Here is an 18,854-nt window from a genome sequence, read left to right on the forward strand (position 1 = left end):
TGAACGTGTGCAGGACTCAGAGGTGCCGTGCGTTTGGTACTTGATCGGTCGGATCGTGAAGACGTACGACTACATGAACCGCGTTGTGCTAACGCTTCCACTTTCGGTCTACGAGGGTACGTGGACAACACTCTCCCCTCTCGTTGCTATGCATCACCATGATCTTGCGTGTGCGTAGGAATTTTTTTTGAAATTACTATGTTCCCCAACATATAGATCTTGATGCCCAATATGTAAGCAGCTTCACCGAGGTTTTCATTGAAAAACTCTTATTCAAGTATCCTTTTATGCTATCCAGAAATTCTATATCATTTCCAGTCAACAATATGTCATCCACATATAATATTAGAAATGCTACAGAGCTCCCACTCACTTTCTTGTAAATACAGACTTCTCCAAAAGTCTGTATAAAACCATATGCTTTGATCACACTATCAAAACGTTTATTCCAAATTTGAGAGGCTTGCACCAGTCCATAAATAGACCGCTGGAGCTTGCACACTTTGTTAGCACCTTTTGGATCGATAAAACCTTCAGGTTGCATCATATACAACTCTTCTTCCAGAAATCCATTCAGGAATGCAGTCTTTACATCCATTTGCCAAATTTCATAATCATAAAATGCGGCAATAGCTAACATGATTCGGACGGACTTAAGCATCACTACTGGTGAGAAGGTCTCATCATAGTCAACTCCTTGAACTTGCCGAAAACCTTTGGCAACATGTCGAGCTTTGTAGACAGTAACATTACCATCAGCGTCTGTCTTCTTCTTGAAGATCCATTTATTTTCGATGGCCTGCCGATCATCGGGCAAGTCAACCAAAGTCCACACTTTGTTCTCATACATGGATCCCATCTCAGATTTCATGGCCTCAAGCCATTTTGCAGAATCTGGGCTCATCATCGCTTCCTCATAGTTCATAGGTTCGCCATGGTCAAGTAGCATGACCTCCAGAATAGGATTACCGTACCACTCTGGTGCGGATCTTGCTCTGGTTGACCTACGAGGTTCTGTAGTAACTTGATCTAAAGTTTCATGATCATCATCATTGGTTTCCTCACTAATTGGTGTAGGTGTCATAGGAACCGTTTTCTGTGATAAACTACTTTCCAATAAGGGAGCAGGTACAGTTACCTCATCAAGTTCTATTTTCCTCCCACTCACTTCTTTCGAGAGAAACTCCTTCTCTAGAAAGGATCCATTCTTAGCAACGAATGTCTTGCCTTCGGATCTGTGATAGAAGGTGTCCCAACAGTTTCCTTTGGGTATCCTATGAAGACACATTTCTCCAATTTGGGTTCGAGCTTATTAGGTTGAAGCTTTTTCACATAAGCATCGCAGCCCCAAACTTTAAGAAATGACAACTTTCGTTTCTTGCCAAACCATAGTTCATAAGGCGTCGTCTCAACGGATTTTGATGGTGCCCTATTTAACGTGAATGCAGCCGTCTCTAAAGCATAACCCCAAAATGACAGCAGTAAATCAGTAAGAGACATCATAGATCGCACCATATCTAGTAAAGTACGATTATGACGTTCGGACACACCATTACACTCTGGTGTTCCGGGTGGCATGAGTTCCGAAACTATTCCACATTGTTTCAAATGTAGACCAAACTCGTAACTCAAATATTCTCCTCCACGATCAGATCGTAGAAACTTTATTTTCTTGTTACGGTGATTTTCCACTTCACTCTGAAATTCTTTGAACTTTTCAAATGTTTCAGACTTATGTTTCATTAAGTAGATATACCCATATCTGCTCAAATCATCTGTGAAGGTGAGAAAATAACGATACCTACCGCGAGCCTCAATATTCATTGGACCACATACATCAGTATGTATGATTTCCAACAAATCTCTTGCTCGCTCCATAGTTCTAGAGAACGGCATTTTAGTCATCTTGCCCATAAGGCATGGTTCGCAAGTACCAAGTGATTCATAATCAAGTGATTCCAAAAGTCCATCAGTATGGAGTTTCTTCATGCGCTTTATACCAATATGACCCAAATGACAGTGCCACAAATAAGTTGCACTATCATTATCAACTCTACATCTTTTGGCTTCAACATTATGAATATGTGTATCACTACTATCGAGATTCAACAAAAATATACCACTCTTCAAGGGTGCATGACCATAAAAGATATTACTCATATAAATAGAACAACCATTATTCTCAGATTTAAATGAATAACCGTCTCGCATCAAACAAGATCCAGATATAGTGTTCATGCTTAACGATGGCACCAAATAACAATTATTTAGGTCTAAAACTAATCTCGAAGGTAGATGTAGAGGTAGCGTGCCGACGACGATCACATCGACTTTGAAACCATTTCCCACGTGCATCGTCACCTCGTCCTTAGCCAGTCTTCGGTTAATCCGTAGTCCCTGTTTCGTGTTGCAAATATTAGCAACAAAACCAGTATCAAATACCCAGGTGCTACTGTGAGCTCTGGTAAGGTACACATCAATAACATGTATATCACATATACCTTTGTTCACCTTGCCATCCTTCTTATCCGCCAAATACTTGGGGCAGTTCTGCTTCTAGTAACCAGTCTGTTTGCAGTAGAAGTACTCAGTCTCAGGCTTAGGTCCAGACTTGGGTTTCTTCTCCTGAGCAACAACTTGTTTGCGGTTCTTCTTGAAGTTCCCCTTCTTCCTCCCTTTGCCCTTTTTCTTGAAACTAGTGGTCTTGTTGACCATCAACACTTGATGCTCTTTCTTGATTTCTACCTCCGCTGCTTTTCGCATTGTGAAGAGCTCGGGAATTGTCTTGTTCATCCCTTGCATATTATAGTTCATTACGAAGCTTTTGTAGCTTGGTGGCAATGATTGAAGAACTCTGTCAATGACACTATCAATAGGAAGATTAACTCCAAGTTGAGTTAAGTGATTATGATACCCAGACATTTTGAGTATATGTTCACTGACAGAACTATTCTCCTCCATCTTGCAGCTATAGAACTTATTGGAGACTTCATATCTCTCAATCCGGGTATTTGCTTGAAATATTAACTTCAACTCCTGGAACATCTCATATGCTCCATGACGTTCAAAACATCATTGAAGTCCCGGTTCTAAGCCGTAAAGCATGGCACACTGAACTATCGAGTAGTCATCAGCTTTACTCTTCCAGACGTTCTTAACGTCATCAGCAGCATCTGCAGCAGGCCTGGTACCCAGCGGTGCTTCCAGGACATGATTCTTCTGTGCAGCAATGAGGATAATCCTCAAGTTACGGACCTAGTCCATGTAATTGCTACCATCATCTTTCAACTTTGCTTTCTCAAGGAATGCATTAAAATTCAATGAAACAACAGCACGGGCCATCCTTCTACAATCAACATAGACAAGCAAAATACTATCAAGTACTAAGTTCATGATAAATTTAAGTTCATTTAATCATATTACTTAAGAATTCCCACTTAGATAGACATCCCTCTGATCATCTAAGTAACCACGTGATCCAAATCAACTAAACCATGTCCGATCATCACGTGAGATGGAGTAGTTTTCAATGGTGAACATCACTTATGTTGATCATATCTACTATATGATTCACGCTCGACCTTTCGGTCTCAGTGTTCCGAGGCCATATATGCATATGCTAGGCTCGTCAAGTTTAACCTCAATATTCTGCGTGTGCAAAACTAGCTTGCACCTGTTGTAGATGAATGTAGAGCTTATCACACTCGATCATCACATGGTGTCTCGGCACGACGAACTTTGGCAACGGTGCATACTCAGGGAGAACACTTTTACCTTGAAATTTAGTGAGAGATCATCTTATAATGGTACTGTCAAACAAAGCAGAATAAGATGCATAAAGGATAAACATCACATGCAATCAATATAAGTGATATGATATGGTCATCATCATCTTGTGCTTGTGATCTCCATCTCCGAAGCACCGTCATGATCACCATCGTCACCGGCGCGACACCTTGATTTCCATCGTAGCATCGTTGTCATCTCGCCAACTATTGCTTCTACGACTATCGCTACCGCTTAGTGATAAAGTAAAGAAATTATAGGGCGATTGCATTGCATAGAATAAAGCGACAACCATATGGCTCCTGCCAGTTGCCGATAACTCGGTTACAAAACATGATCATCTCATACAACAAAATATAGCATCACGTATTGACCATATCACATCACAACATGCCCTGCAAAAACAAGTTAGATGTCCTCTACTTTGTTGTTGCAAGTTTTAGGTGGCTGCTACGGGCTGAGCAAGAACCGTTCTTACCTATGCATCAAAACCACAATGATAGTTTGTCAAGTTAGTGTTGTTTTAACCTTCTCAAGGACCGGGCTTAGCCACACTCGGTTCAACTAAAGTTGGAGAAACTGATACCTGCCAGCCACCTGTGTGCAAAGCACGTCGGTAGAACCAGTCTCGCGTAAGCGTACGCGTAATGTCGGTCCGGGCCGCTTCATCCAACAATACCGCCGAACCAAAGTATGACATGCTGGTAAGCAGTATGACTTGTATCGCCCACAACTCACTTGTGTTCTACTCGTGCATATAACATCTACGCATAAAACCTGGCTCGGATGCCACTGTTGGGGAACGTAGTAATTTCAAAAAAATTCCTACGCACACGCAGGATCATGGTGATGCATAGCAACGAGAGGGGAGAGTGTGTCCACGTACCCTTGTAGACCGAAAGCGGAAGCGTTAGCACAACGCGGTTGATGTAGTCGTACGTCTTCACGATCCGACCGATCCAAGTACCGAACGCATGGCACCTCCGAGTTCAGCACACGTTCAACTCGATGACGTCCCGGGAGCTCCGATCCATAGAATCTCCACAAGAGAGTTTCGTCGGCACAACGGCGTGGTGACGGTGATGATAATGCTACCGACGCAGGGCTTCGCCTAAGCACCGCTACGATATGATCCAGGTGGATTATGGTGGAGGGGGGCACCACACACGGCTAAGGGATCAATGATCAATTGTGTCTATGGGGTGCCCCCTGCCCCCGTATATAAAGGAGAAAGGGGGAGGAGGCGGCCGGCCAGGGAGAGGCGCGCCAAGGGGGAGTCCTACTCCCACTAGGAGTAGGACTCCTCCTATTCCTAGTAGGAGTAGGAGAGGGGGAAGGAAAGGGAGAGGAGGAGAAGGAAAGAGGGGGCCGACCCCCCTTGCCCTAAACCAATTCGGTTTGGGCCTTGGGGGGCGTGCCCCACACTCCCCTTGCTGCCCTCTGTTTCCACTAAGGCCCATGTAGGCCCATTAAGCCCCCCCCCCCGGGGGGGGGGGGTTCCGGTGACCCCCGGTACTCCGATATATGTCTGAAACCTTTCCGGTATCCGAACATAGTCGTCCAATATATCGATCTTTACGTCTCGACCATTTCGAGACTCCTCGTCATGTCCGTGATCACATACGGGCCTCCGAACTACCTTCGGTACATCAAAACACAAAACTCATAATACCAATCGTCACCGAACTTTAAGCGTGCAGACCCTATGGGTTCGAGAACTATGTAGACATGACCGAGACACGTCTCCGGTCAATAACCAATAGCGGAACCTGGATGCTCATATTGGCTCCCACATATTCTACGAAGATCTTTATCGGTCAAACCATATAACAACATACGTTGTTCCCTTTGTCATCGGTACGTTACTTGCCCGAGATTCGATCATCGGTATCTCAATACCTAGTTCAATCTCGTTACCGGCAAGTCTCTTTACTTGTTTCGTAATACATCATCCCGCAACTAACTCATTAGTTACAATGCTTGCAAGGCTTATAGTGATGTGCATTACCGAGTGGGCCCAGAGATACCTCTCCGACAATCGGAGTGACAAATCCTAATCTCAAAATACGCCAACTCAACAAGTACCTTCGGAGACACCTGTAGAGCACCTTTATAATCACCCAGTTACGTTGTGACGTTTGGTAGCACACAAAGTGTTCCTCTGATAAACCGGAGTTGCATAATCTCATAGTCATAGGAACATTTATAAGTCATGAAGAAAGCAACAGCAACATACTAAACGATCAAGTGCTAAGCTAACGGAATGGGTCAAGTCAATCACATCATTCTCCTAATGATGTGATCCCATTAATCAAATGACAACTCATGTGTATGGCTAGGAAACATAACCATCTTTGATAAATGAGCTACTCAAGTAGAGGCATGCTAGTGACACTCTGTTTGTCTATGTATTCACACATGTATCATGTTTCCGGTTAATACAATTCTAGCATGAATAATAAACATTTATCATGATATAAGGAAATAAATAATAACTTTATTATTGCCTCTAGGGCATATTTCCTTCAGCTAGGACGTGGATCGGTAGGGGGAGATCTTCGCGCGCACCCTAGTGTTCGAATCTTAAGGGTTTTGCCGGAACCCGTGATCCGACATTTGGCGCGCCAGGTAGGGGCGCGCCGGAGCCGCTCTCCCACCAGTCGATTCACCGATGCGCTGCAGTTCCGATGTCCGGCGACTCAAGGACCAACGCCGACCGCTGGGCAGTCTGGCCAGCCCGGGCGGCACCGCCTGCCTAGGAAGACCTCAACCCCGTGCTCCAGGCGGCGTGCGCGCCACCCGACGCTGCGGGGCATGGGCGGCACGGCCAGGCGCCGTCCACCCTCTCCCCACGATAGGCGGGAGCTGTTGCAAGGGCCGCAAGCCACGCCACGGCGACGGCGCCGCACACCCGGAGGGAGCAGGCAAACATGCAGGCTGCACTCACGATGGCACGGGAGCTGGTATGGTGCCGGCTGATGGAGAGCGGCTGGGATGCACTACTGGAACGCGTCACCGAGCTACTGGACGCCCTGGCTTCAGGAGCATCGCCCTTCTGTTCTCTGCTCACGCCACAAGCTGTCGCCGGGTCACATGGCGGGCCACGCCGCGCCCGCGTGCCTACAGGTGCACCACCAGGCTTCATCGACACCGGCGCAGCCAACGGAGCTGCACGCCCGCTCACGCTCGTGCCACCTCCGCTGGGCGCGGTCACGGGCGCTGCCACCTGCGGTCCGAGCGGGATGCAACCCTGCCATCCTCGAGGCGGCATAGTACGTCGAACGATGTGGAGTGTGGGGCACTACGGCGAGGTCTTCGAGGCGGTGGCCTCGGAGGCCTACGTGCCCCGCATGGTGGACCAGGACTACATGCTGGAAGACGACCCCGGCTCGTCCCTTGAGCCAGGCTGGGAGGAGGAGGCGCTAGAAGCCGGCGCCTTTCAGGACCCCTCTGGAAGCCTCACCAACCGCGCCGGCAACAACAGCTATAGGGTACCACTAATTCCTCAGGAGAAGGCTTACGCTAACCATGGTGCGCTGGGGGATCAAGTCATAGCAGTAGATGGCGGTCCCAGCTTGTCGGCCTCCCTCCCTCCAGGGGGGCACGCTGGGGACTGGAGGAAGAAAGCCGGGACGAAGGCCCTCCCCAGCGCTGCGCGGAGCAAAGTGTCCCCCGGAGGTAGGCCTACCCCCGGCAGAGGACCCGTGGTCGCCGAGGGTGCCGCTGGCGTCCCCTTTTCCCCTTTGGTGTCATCTTGGTCTCCGGTCGCCCCTAACTGTGGACGAGGGAGGCGCAAGGCGGGGCCCTCGTCTGGCGATATGAAGTAAGGCTCACGCCTGTGAAGGTTGCCGCCGTGACACTCTCACGTAATAACGAGTGGGGCTGTACACGCCCCAGAGTCTCAGGAGTGCCGCCCTCGGGCCTTTGGGGCTCCCTCCCACGTCCTAGTGGCAGCACTTAGCTCCACGCTGGTGAGAAGACTCAAAACAAGAAGACTAGACTAGGTGCCGGACGCGGCCATTTGCTTTGGATCCCTTTTCTGTAGCCTTGCCTTGTGGATTTGGATTTGAGTTGAAGTTGAATTTTCATTGATGCGTGCGGGGGGTGCCTTTTCTCGTTCGAGCGATTTCTTGCTATCTGGTTCTTTCCTTATTTCAGAGTTCTCACCTGTTGCCCCTCCCTCGCGGGCCCCTCGTGAGCGGGGATGGGCAAGACGCACACGCGCCACGTGCATGTCGCGCCATGGCTAGCGCTTGCTTATCACGCGGTCCCCTCGAGCGTCTCGACGAGTTCCTCAGGAGCTTCCCAGAAACTCACAACCTCACGAGCCGGTTTGGGATCGTCCAGGCTAAGGTAAACCGCAATAGCAACTTTGACCTAGGATACGTGAGTCCACGAAGACACATATTCAACTCGACCTAACAAAATAGAGGAAGTAGCAAATTTACATCAGGGGCTGCCCCTCCAAAAATGCTCTTACAACTTCAAGGGTTGCGCCCGAGCTTCTGTGTGCAGGACAAACAGTTGGGAAATACGGGATCAGTCAGACATGTCGCTCGCCGCGTCCCCCGGATCGCCCTCATACGCGTCGCTGGCATCGCTGCCACCATCGCTGGCATCACCATCACCTCCACCAGCGCCGCCATCACCATCGTCGACCATGTCGCCCGCGTCCGCCGCGACCACCACCCCATCGTCATCGGAAGTGAAGGCCCTGACCAGCGCGTCCAGATTGTCTTCCACCCATCGCGACAGGTCGCCCCAGATGGCCTCGGGTACAAGAGTGATGGCAGCGTCAAAATCGAAGTTGGGGTCGGCGTTCTGGAGATGGCTGAAGACACGGGAGAACGCACGCCCGAGCAGGCCGCGGCTCCTCTCTTCAACAAGTTGGCGAGCCCTCTCAGAACGGTTCTCCAGGCGCATCACCACGTCGGTGAAGAAGCGGAGGTGGTTGGCATAGTTGTTCGCGTGGGGATGAGGAGCATTCCCATCACAGATGTGGCCCAGGGCGATGTTGGCCCTGTTCCTGAGGTCCTAGAGCATGGGGGCGTGCACGCGCTCCAGCGTTCGCCGCTGAAGCACTTCCTCCCTGTTCTGCCGCGCGACGGACTCGGCGTCAGCAACCCGCTGCTACAGAGGGATCAGCTCGGCGTGGGCGGAGGCCAGTTTCTCCTTTGTGAATTGGATATTCATATTACCTTTGTAGATTGCAAACCCTAGATGACAATCTCTTCGTAGCAAGAATGGACCGGAGACCGTTCAAAGCTTCGTCCCCAACGGAGTCGCCAAAAAGTGTGTTCACACACGAACATGTCACAGTGTATGCTCGACGCCGGGGGTGATGCACCGCAGCTCACGTCGAAGGAGACCCGCCAGAAGCGCGGTACGCAAGACAATCCGTTGGGCGCTTTTGTAGACCCGAATTCCACATGCCCGGGAGGAATCCCGTCAGGGCACGCGGCGGCTATGGGCTGCCCTAGGTCAATCTGATCGCCCCTAGGGCCTCGAGGTTTGCCGCCCTACAATGAAGAAGAATGAACGAAGAACGAGGAAGAAGAAGAACAAGGGAGAAGACAAAAGTAAAGGTAAAAGATGATAGATTGATTTGTCGATTGTGTGTTTTTCAATCGGCCGTCACCCCTTACATATATATGAGGCGGCTGGACTTCCCGTACAAGAAAAGGACTCAAATCATGTCCAAATCATCAATAGTTACCCTAACTCGGACTACAAGGGCCGGAACTTCCGGGCTCAAATTATATCAAGTAGCCCTCTTGCACTGATTCTCTAGGTCGCATATGACTTCGGATCATGGTGGTCCCAAAAGCAAAGTTGTAGATCTTGCAATGGAGAAAAACTCGTCAGTTGATCACTTTTTCATCCAAGGTCATCTTGAGGTTGAATTCGGGCCCGCAATTCTGCAAGTAATGTTAAAACTCCAGTTTTTGGGGCGCACCGCGTGCAAACTTTCGGTTTAGCCCAGAACCTCCCCGATAGTTGTCTGGAACTTCTGGGGCATACTTTTGTAGCACACTGTTTTACCTGTAACTTCTGCATACGAACTCCGATTTACACATTTTATATATACAGATCGACCGTTTCGACAAGATGAAGACAACTCGTGTAGAAAGTTTTCTCATATGAGACCATCTTGGGGCAAAATCAGTCGAATAGTGTTATGGATATTAAATCTCAGTACTTCAAACATATTTTCAGCCTTAGAGATGAGACCAGATGGCTATATCCTAAACATCAAAGTTTCTCCATTTGACGATACAAAACTTTCTCACTTTGAGCACTTTTCCATCTGAGGCCTTATTAATTATGTTTTCGACCATGCCAAAATCTGGTGTTAACACATGGTGCCGCCGCAGACAATCTCCAGAGATCTTGGTAGGCTTCTCCTAATTCAGGGGCAGGGAGTGCCTAAGACGGAGTTGGAGTTGTCGTGAAGATGTTGCATGTTGCCGGACGTGACCTTCATTGTCGAGCAGAGTGAGATACAGGCGCACAAACTCATGCTCGCCATGCGATCACCGGTCTTTGCTGCGGAATTCCGATGGCACACGACAGAGAGCACGCTGCGGGTCGACGGCATAAGCGCCTCCACTTTCAGGGCCATGCTACACTTCATATACACCGATCAGCTCCAACTAAATAGCAACGATGATGGTCGTACACCTATGGCGCTCGACCTACTTGTGGCTGCGGATCGGTATGACATCAAAAGCCTGAGGCTCATGTGTGAGAACATGTTGTCCGAGAGCATGGAAGTCGAATTTGTCATGTCGACGTTGATGGAGATTCATGGCCGGCATAGCTGTAGGTCGGTGGAGGCCTCCTGCATCGAGTACATGCTACCTCTTGAGCATGCGTTGGTTTTCCCTTGAAGAGGAAAGGGTGATGCAGCAAAGTAGCGTAAGTATTTCCCTCAGTTTTTGAGAACCAAGGTATCAATCCAGTAGGAGATAACATGCAAGTCACCTAGTACTTGCACAAACAATCAAGAACCTCGCAACCAACGCGATAAAGGGGTTGTCAATCCCTTCACGGTCACTTGCGGAAGTGAGATCTGGTAAAGATAGTAAGATAAATATTTTTGGTATTTTTGTTGTATATATTGGAAAGTAAAGATTGCAAAATAGTAAACGAGATGCGATAATAAAAGAGATGCAATATAATAAGGAAAAGACCCAGGGGCCATAGGTTTCACTAGTGGCTTCTCTCATGATAGCATGTATTACAGTGAGTGAACAAATTACTGCCGAGCAATTGATAGAAGAGCGCATAATTATGAGAATATCTAGGCAATGATTATGAACATAGGAATCACGTCCATGTTAAGTAGACCGAAACAATTCTACATCTACTACTATTACTCCACACATCGACCGCTATCCAGCATGCATCTAGAGTATTAAGTTCATAAGAAGAGAGTAATGCTTTAGGCAAGATGACATGATGTAGAGGGATAAACTCAAGCAATATGATATAAACCCCACCTTTTTATCCTCAATGGCAACAATACAATACGTGCCTTGCTGACCCTACTGTCACTGGAAAAGGACACCACAAGATTGAACCCAAAGCTAAGCACTTCTCCCATTGTAAGAAAGATCAATCTAGTAGGCCAAACTAAACCGATAATTCGAAGAGACTTGCAAAGATATCAAATCATGCATATAAGAATTTAGAGAAGAACGAAATATTATTCATAGATAAGCTTGATCATAAATCCACAATTCATCGGATCTCGGCAAACACAACGTAAAAAGTATTACATCGAATAGATCTCCAAGAACATCGAGGAGAACCTTGTATTGAGAACCAAAGAGAGAGAAGAAGTCATCTAGCTAATAACTATGGACCCGAAGGTCTGTGGTAAACTACTCAGACATCATCGGAGAGGCTATGGTGTTGATGTAGAAGCCCTCCGTGATCGAATGCCCCTCCGGCAGATCACCGAAAAAGGCCCCAGATGGGATCTTACGGGTACAAAAGGTTTCGGCGGTGGAAAAGTGGTTTCGTGGCTCCCCCTGATGTTTTAGGGTATAAGAGTATATATATAGGTGAAAGAAGTACGTCGGTGGAGCTCCGTGGGGCCCACGAGGGTGGGGGCGCGCCCTCCTATCTCGTGGAAGCTTTGCGGAGTTCCAGACTGTCACGGCCCTAGCTTAGCTTTGCTTACTCTTGCATGATCATCATGGCATCATGTTTATTTTTTTTATGAAACTGAAATGGGGATGATCAAACCCCTAGCACCAAAGCAATGCAAATAGGCCCAACTTTAAGTATTTTCAATGAACCCAATATGCCCTTAAAAAATGTTCATCATTTTTGGTTCTAGCTAAAACCTCTGCCAAAAATGGGTTCATAAATTTTGGAGCCATTTTGGATTTTTGAATTAAGACATAACTATTTGCATTTGGGCATTTAAAATACTATAAATACTTTGAAATGCCCAAATACTTTTGAAAGTAATTTTAGGCTGTTGGGAGTAATTCCAAAGGTGCCTATGATTATTTTCAGAATTTTCTAAAATGGATTAGTATTTCTACTAATTCAAAACAAACAACAGAGAATTAAATAAATGGAAACAGAAAGAGAGAGAGAGAGAGAGAGAGAGAGAGAGATAGTACCTGGGCTTACCTGGCGGCCCAGTGGCCGGCCCAACCCACCACCGCAGCCTCCCTGTCGTCTTCCTCCCCGGACAGAAGGACGGGCGCGTGCTCGCCGTGCGCTGGCCACGCGCCTCGCCAGCTCCTGCTTGCCTCTCCCCATCGACGCCCTGGCCTTCTATGGAGACGCCACGCAAGCCTCGACCTCTCTCGCACTCTCCCTCGCCCTCATCCCCTTCTCTGTCTCTCTCTCACGCGCGCGACCGAACGCAGCCGTCGCCGCCGACGAGCTCCCCCATGGCCACAGCCATCTCTGAGCCTCTCCGACGCGCCCCCGAGCTCCGCCGTGACGCCCCGGTCCTCTCAGCCAAGCCACATGACGCCGGATGCCCTGGAGCATCATCGTCGACGCCATCTTCGCCCTCTGCATCGACGGCCGTTGTCGACCGATTCGTCGTCACCAGGCCATCCCCGAGCACGCTGAGATCACCGACGACCCCGCTGTGAGCTACCGCTTCGAACCCCTCTCTTCCCCGCCTCGATTGCACCTTGTAGCCCTCGTTCTCACCGGAGCCGAAGCTCGCCGCCGCCGCGCCATGTTGCCATCGTGGCTATAGCCACTGGAGCTTCCACCTGAGTACACTACCGTGCTCAGAATGACCCCACGAGACCGTAGCCACCAACATCTCCCCCTCTCGCGCACCGCAACCCCAAACCCGCAACCCACCATGCTCCGGCCGCCGCCGTTTTGGTCGCCGTCGTTGACTCCGTCCATCCCCGCTCGAACCACGGCCACCCACGGATGCGTCTCTCTCCCCTCTTTCAAACATGCCCTTCCATGCGTCGAACGATGGCCCGTAGAGCAAACCCGAAGCGGGCACCGCCGCGGTCTGTCGTCGTCGGCGGTTAAACGCCGGTGGCTGACGTGGCACCATCATTAGGGCCTAAGCACCCTACTGATTACCCCCCTGGAGTCAATGACAACCGGGCCCCACGGCCCAACTAACTGGCTAACTAAAATAGATTAGGTTAGTGTAAATTATCGGTTTATATTAGTGCTAACCTGGTGGACCCCACGTGTCAGCTTTGACTTTGGTCAAGTCAACGTTGACCGGTCCCACCTGTCATCCACCCAAACCAGCCTGAGACACTGACGTATGGGTCCCACAGGTCAGGTTTGACCTGGCCGACCCAGTTGACCTGCTGACGTCACACCTATGTCATGCTGACGCAATAAGTGATTTTCTGGATTTTTAAATAATTCAGAAAATTCCAGAAAATGCCCAAAACTTCTAAAATTCATAGAAAATCAACCGTAGCTCCAAATCAAATAATTTATATATGAAAAATTATCAGAAAAATTCAAGGAATCTGTTTATGGCATTTTCATGCATGTTTGAACCACCTAGGGTTGCTGTACAGGGCAATTTGCATAATTGACATTTAAATAAGCACATATGGAGTTTGAATTTGAACCCTTGGTTCAAACCAACTTCATTTAATATGATTGCTAGTTGCATTAGCTCAATCACAACATATTGACATGTCATGATCATGCATCATAATGTGCATTGCATTGATTGTATTCCTTCAGTGTTTGCCGGTGATTGTTCCCCCCTCGGTAGACATATGTTTCGACGATGTGATCAATGACACCGATGAAGAGTTATACTACCTTCAGAAGTGCCAGGCAAGCACAACCCCCTTGTTCATTCCGATACAATCCCACTCTCTCGCTCCTGCTCTCTTTTACTGCATTAGGACAACAATGATTCATCTGTTACTTGTTGCGGTAGTTGAACCCCTTATCCTCTGCATGACCTGTCATTGCCACAGTAAATAGATGAAACCCACTAGCATGAGTAGGAGTTGTTTGAGCCCTGATGTGCCTACTCATTCATGCTTGTTTGTAATGCCTGCTATTGCATAGAGTTGTGTCAGGTCTGATTCATCGGGAATGAATCGGAGGTGTGTGAACATGTCCTACTGTGTGTGAGCTAAGTGTGTGAACACGTTTTGGTAAAGGTAGCGGTGAGAGGCCATGTAGGAGTACATGGTGGGTTGTCTCATTGAAACCGTCCTCAGGAACTGAGTTCTGTGTCTGTGATCCATGAACAACTACTACCACTCATTGGGATCCTTAATTGACCCTCTCGGCTTCTTAATCACCCTAGTACTCTGTCCAGGAGTTGCAACTAGTTTCTGGTGTTTGTAGGTTATGTGTTGGCGGCCGTGCATAGCGCTAACCCTAGGGGTGGGCGATGATGCGGTAGATACACCGTGGCACGGTGTACCGGGCGCCCGTTTGGTGTCTCGGGAACCCTGTTCACATCGTTCGGGGCCGTAAGTGGAAACCTCGGTCGGACTCCCTGCGGATGGAACCTGGATAGGCGATAAACCTGGACTAGAGACTTAAGTGTTTAGGTAGGCCGTGGCCGACACCCTCGTTGGGCTTCCGCTTGAAGGTTGCCGAGTACATGTCGTGTAAACGACGGTAAGTGGTGGGAGCGTGTGTGAAGAAGTACACCCCTGCAGGGTTATCATTATCTATTCGAATAACCAGATTCCTCGGATATGGAAACTTGGACCCCTTGCATAGTTCATAGATAACTTGAAGTGGATACTGTAAAACTCGCAAGCTAAGTGTGAGTGCTATGGATGGCCTTCTCGTAGGGAGACGGGAGCGGATCCATGGTGGTGTATTGAATGGTGAACATGTGGACTCGTGTGTGCCACCTCAAAAGAGTTGCTTGTAGTCATAGTTCAGGTTAGCCACTGGGTCAAAGCTGGCTTGCTGTAGTTAAACTCCACTACGCCTTTGTTGATACCGATGCATATGTAGTTAGTTCTGATGTAAGTCTTGCTGAGTACAATTGTACTCACGTTTGCTTAATTTATGTTTTGCAGAGAGACGTCAGTCTCGCTAGTAGTTCCGTGTGGGCTTCGACGCTTAGCTTGCTACCTCAGCTACGATCTTGTGCCCTCGGCAGGATATGGTAGATAGTCAGGCTTCTTAGCCTTTTTCATTTGTAGATGTCTGTACTCAGACATGTTAAGCTTCCGTTTGTGCCTTGAATTGTATGCTATGATTGTTGGGTCGTGAGACCCATGTTTGTAATATCTCGCTCCTCGGAGCCTAATGAATAAATACTTGAGTCGTAGAGTTATGTTGTGATGCCATGTTGTATTTACACATATCGAGCATATTGTGTGTATGATTGGAATGCTTGGTATGTGTGGGATCCGACAATCTGGTTGTTTATCCTTGGCAGCCTCTCTTATGGGGAAATGTAGTCTAGTGCTTCCATGAGCCATAGTAGTCCGCTACAGCCCGGTTCACCGGAGTCCTGCTAGCCCAGCACTACTGCTCAGGGCACTTGACTGGCGGGCATGTGTTTCACTTCGTTCCTGTGTCTGTCCCTTCAGGGAAATGTCACGCGGTGACATACGGAGTCCTGCCTAGCCTGCTACAGCCCCGGTTCCCGGAGTCCTGTTAGCCCAGTGCTACAACCCGGATTCACACGCTGCTGACCGACATGCTCGATGTGATTCATGTATGCCTGTCCCCATAGGTTGGTGCCGCTTTGGGTTCACGACTAGCCATGTCGGCCCGGGTTCTCTGTCATATGGATGCTAGCGACACTATCATATACGTGAGCCAAAAGGCGCAAACGGTCCCGGGCCATGGTAAGGCGACACCGTGGGAATACTGTGCGTGAGGCCGCAAAGTGATATGAGGTGTTACTGGCTAGATCGATGTGACTTGGAATCGGGGTCCTGACAGCTTTGGTATCAGAGTCAGGTTGCCTGTAGGATTACCAAGCTAAACTGGTCGAAGTCGAGTCTAGAAATGCTTTAGTTATGTAAGGAAATTGATTGTGGAAGGGAACGTAAGGCTCTTTTTACTCCTTATATCTCATGCCCTCTGATCTGAGTCACCCTCTTCCTTTCTACGGTGTTAAGAAACTAGGCCTTCTCATCTATCTATCAGGATGACGTGTTACTAACCCGTTGACTTATAGGATTGATGGATTCATGCCGCAATTCAGTTTCCAGTACTTCCGTGTGTTCATAATTGGTCTCGGAACCTTGATATTGTGATGTTGAGTGGTTATGCCACCATTTTGCAGGATGTCTCAAATCTTTTTGAGCATTTACAGCCGTTATGCTGTCCGAGTCATCCCAGGTTTCTAAGTAGTCTGATGCATTTGCAAACCCCTTCCTCCTGTTCCTGATGTCCCTTTGGGCCAGATTAATCACACTAATCGGTGAGTTGAGGTACTTTGTTGCCTCGACATATATGTTGGAGCTATTATTATGACCCTAGGTGTTTTAGGGAGTCACCTGTAGTCTAGCCATGTTTTGTGTTCCGGTGTGATGATTCTGGCCACCATTCTCGAAAGCATCCCGTGATGCCATGTAGTAGTAGGTATTCTATTCATGGGTTCTTGAACCCGAGATTCACCCTACTTACCTCATGTTGATAGTGTTGCTAGTTCCTTTAGGATATTAGTAACCTTTGCATTAGTCCTCGAGGTCCGTGGTATATCCTTCTTCCAAATACTACGAACCGCCTATGGCAGAAGTTCTTTGAACCAAAAGATCACAACCAGAGTGCTCTTGATGAGTTCTCCATTCTTCATTGTGAATTTGCCAGTCCTACCTTTCTGCATGGATTGTCCGGAAGGAATGTTGAGCTTTGCTCGACATACTAATCTATGCATCCACAACTCAGAAAATTATATGTTCCTTTGAGTTGCCCCTCTTTAGTTGTATTCTGACCCTCGTCCATCAATTGTTGGTCAAGAGTAGTTGTGCATTGGTGTTATCGATGCTTGTTATTCATGTGATCCGTCAAGCCATTCTATTCCGGAATCACTAGGAGAAACAAACTCCAGTACCTCATCCATATCTAGGATTGGGTCAAAACAGTTGTATTCCGCAGATCAAAGTGCCAATCCAGCTTTTGTTCTGTTCTACCTTGGAGTGTTGCCTCCTTATGTCAGAATTGTCATGATAATTGCACCACCTCTTATGAACTCTTGATGCAGTGATACTTCTCGCCATCATCATTCGCTCCTTGGATCCATGTTGTTGCAACCGGAATACCGACAAGTGAACCTTGATGTGTGAAATCAATACTCCTAGCAACTAGTTGCTTGGTAGTAAATGGACAATATCCGCATTCTTAGCGTGTTGGTTATTGAACCATCGTTCTGAGATTGATCGTGCTACCTAGTTTTTTTTCCGGTGCACTCTTCGATCAATGAGTTAGGATTATTCAATCCCTTGCTTATTTGATCATGTCATCTTGCTCTGAAGAGCAAGATTGTTCTCGAGCTTAGTAACATATCGGTGGTTCGTGATTTTCTGAAGATCTTCTCGGAAGTATTACCTGGCTGTCACCTGACCGCTATGTTGAGTTCGTGATCAAGTTGGTTTTCTTATAAATCACCCCTTCTCCAAGAATCTATGTTGGATATCCCTGAGCTAGTTGGTTGAGCTAGACAACAACTTGGAGAGTTGGAAGATAAAAGCTTGTCTGACTTAGTTCGTGTTAAGGGATATCTTTGTGTGTGTGTGTGTGTGTTGAAGAAAGATGATATCTCCATCGATTGGTCCTCGTGATCAGTTGTTGGATCTATTGCCTTGTCAAAACTTTGACTTGAGTATGGGCTACCGTCAAGTCAAATCAGAACCAACGATGTTCATAATGTTGTCTTACCCGTGGTTGATCCCTCGAGCATACACCATTATATCTTTTGGTCTGACCAATACTATCATCCTGTTCACATGATGGTGGAAGTCCAGTGATATGGAAATTCCGATGAGTTGTTGTTGAGCCCATCAGCAGCATTTTGTCTCCCCCATGATTCATGTTGAACATCAACCTAGTGTTGGAAACTTTATAAGCAATGCCTTCGTGTTCCGTTCATGAAGCTTATGCTTGGATGGAAGAAGTGACTTCCTCGAATTCATGTGCATCTGGTGCAAGTTGCCGCCGTGAGTTCGAGAAAGATTGTTTTTGTTTCCCCTGGTACCATCCCAAGTCAGTTATGCATGTGTGAATGTATTCTATGGTTTGGTAGATTAATTACCTCCACTCCATATGTATTCCCTAGCACACCAAGCCACTGATTGACTTGTTCAAGGCAAAGAAGTCTACGCTTGGGATCTAATCCATGGACTTGCGTAAAGACTTCGAAATCCTTGAAGATGGTTCCCCACCTGAACTCGATAGTGTTTTACTATAAGACTACTACATGGTCATGCTCGTCTTGGATAGCGTGTTCACAGGTTTGTACCAGAACCAACTCATGTTTTGGAGCTTGCTATCGCAGTTCATTCCCCGAGAATCTCGCAACGTCATCTCATCAATTGTGTTGCAAACTCTCATTTTCCTTCTAGACTGGATGGGTCTGGAATATCCTAACACCAACCAGATCCGAA

General features: G+C 47.7%; 1 pseudogene; it reads left to right on the forward strand.

Moving 5' to 3' along the window:
- LOC125537780 (uncharacterized) overlaps positions 1-18,854 on the forward strand; it is a 52,782-nt pseudogene that overhangs the window by 20,478 nt on the left and 13,450 nt on the right.

Source organism: Triticum urartu, chromosome 2A, assembly GCF_056163025.1.
Source record: "Triticum urartu cultivar PI428250 chromosome 2A, HENAU_Tu73, whole genome shotgun sequence".
Taxonomy (NCBI): domain Eukaryota; kingdom Viridiplantae; phylum Streptophyta; class Magnoliopsida; order Poales; family Poaceae; genus Triticum; species Triticum urartu.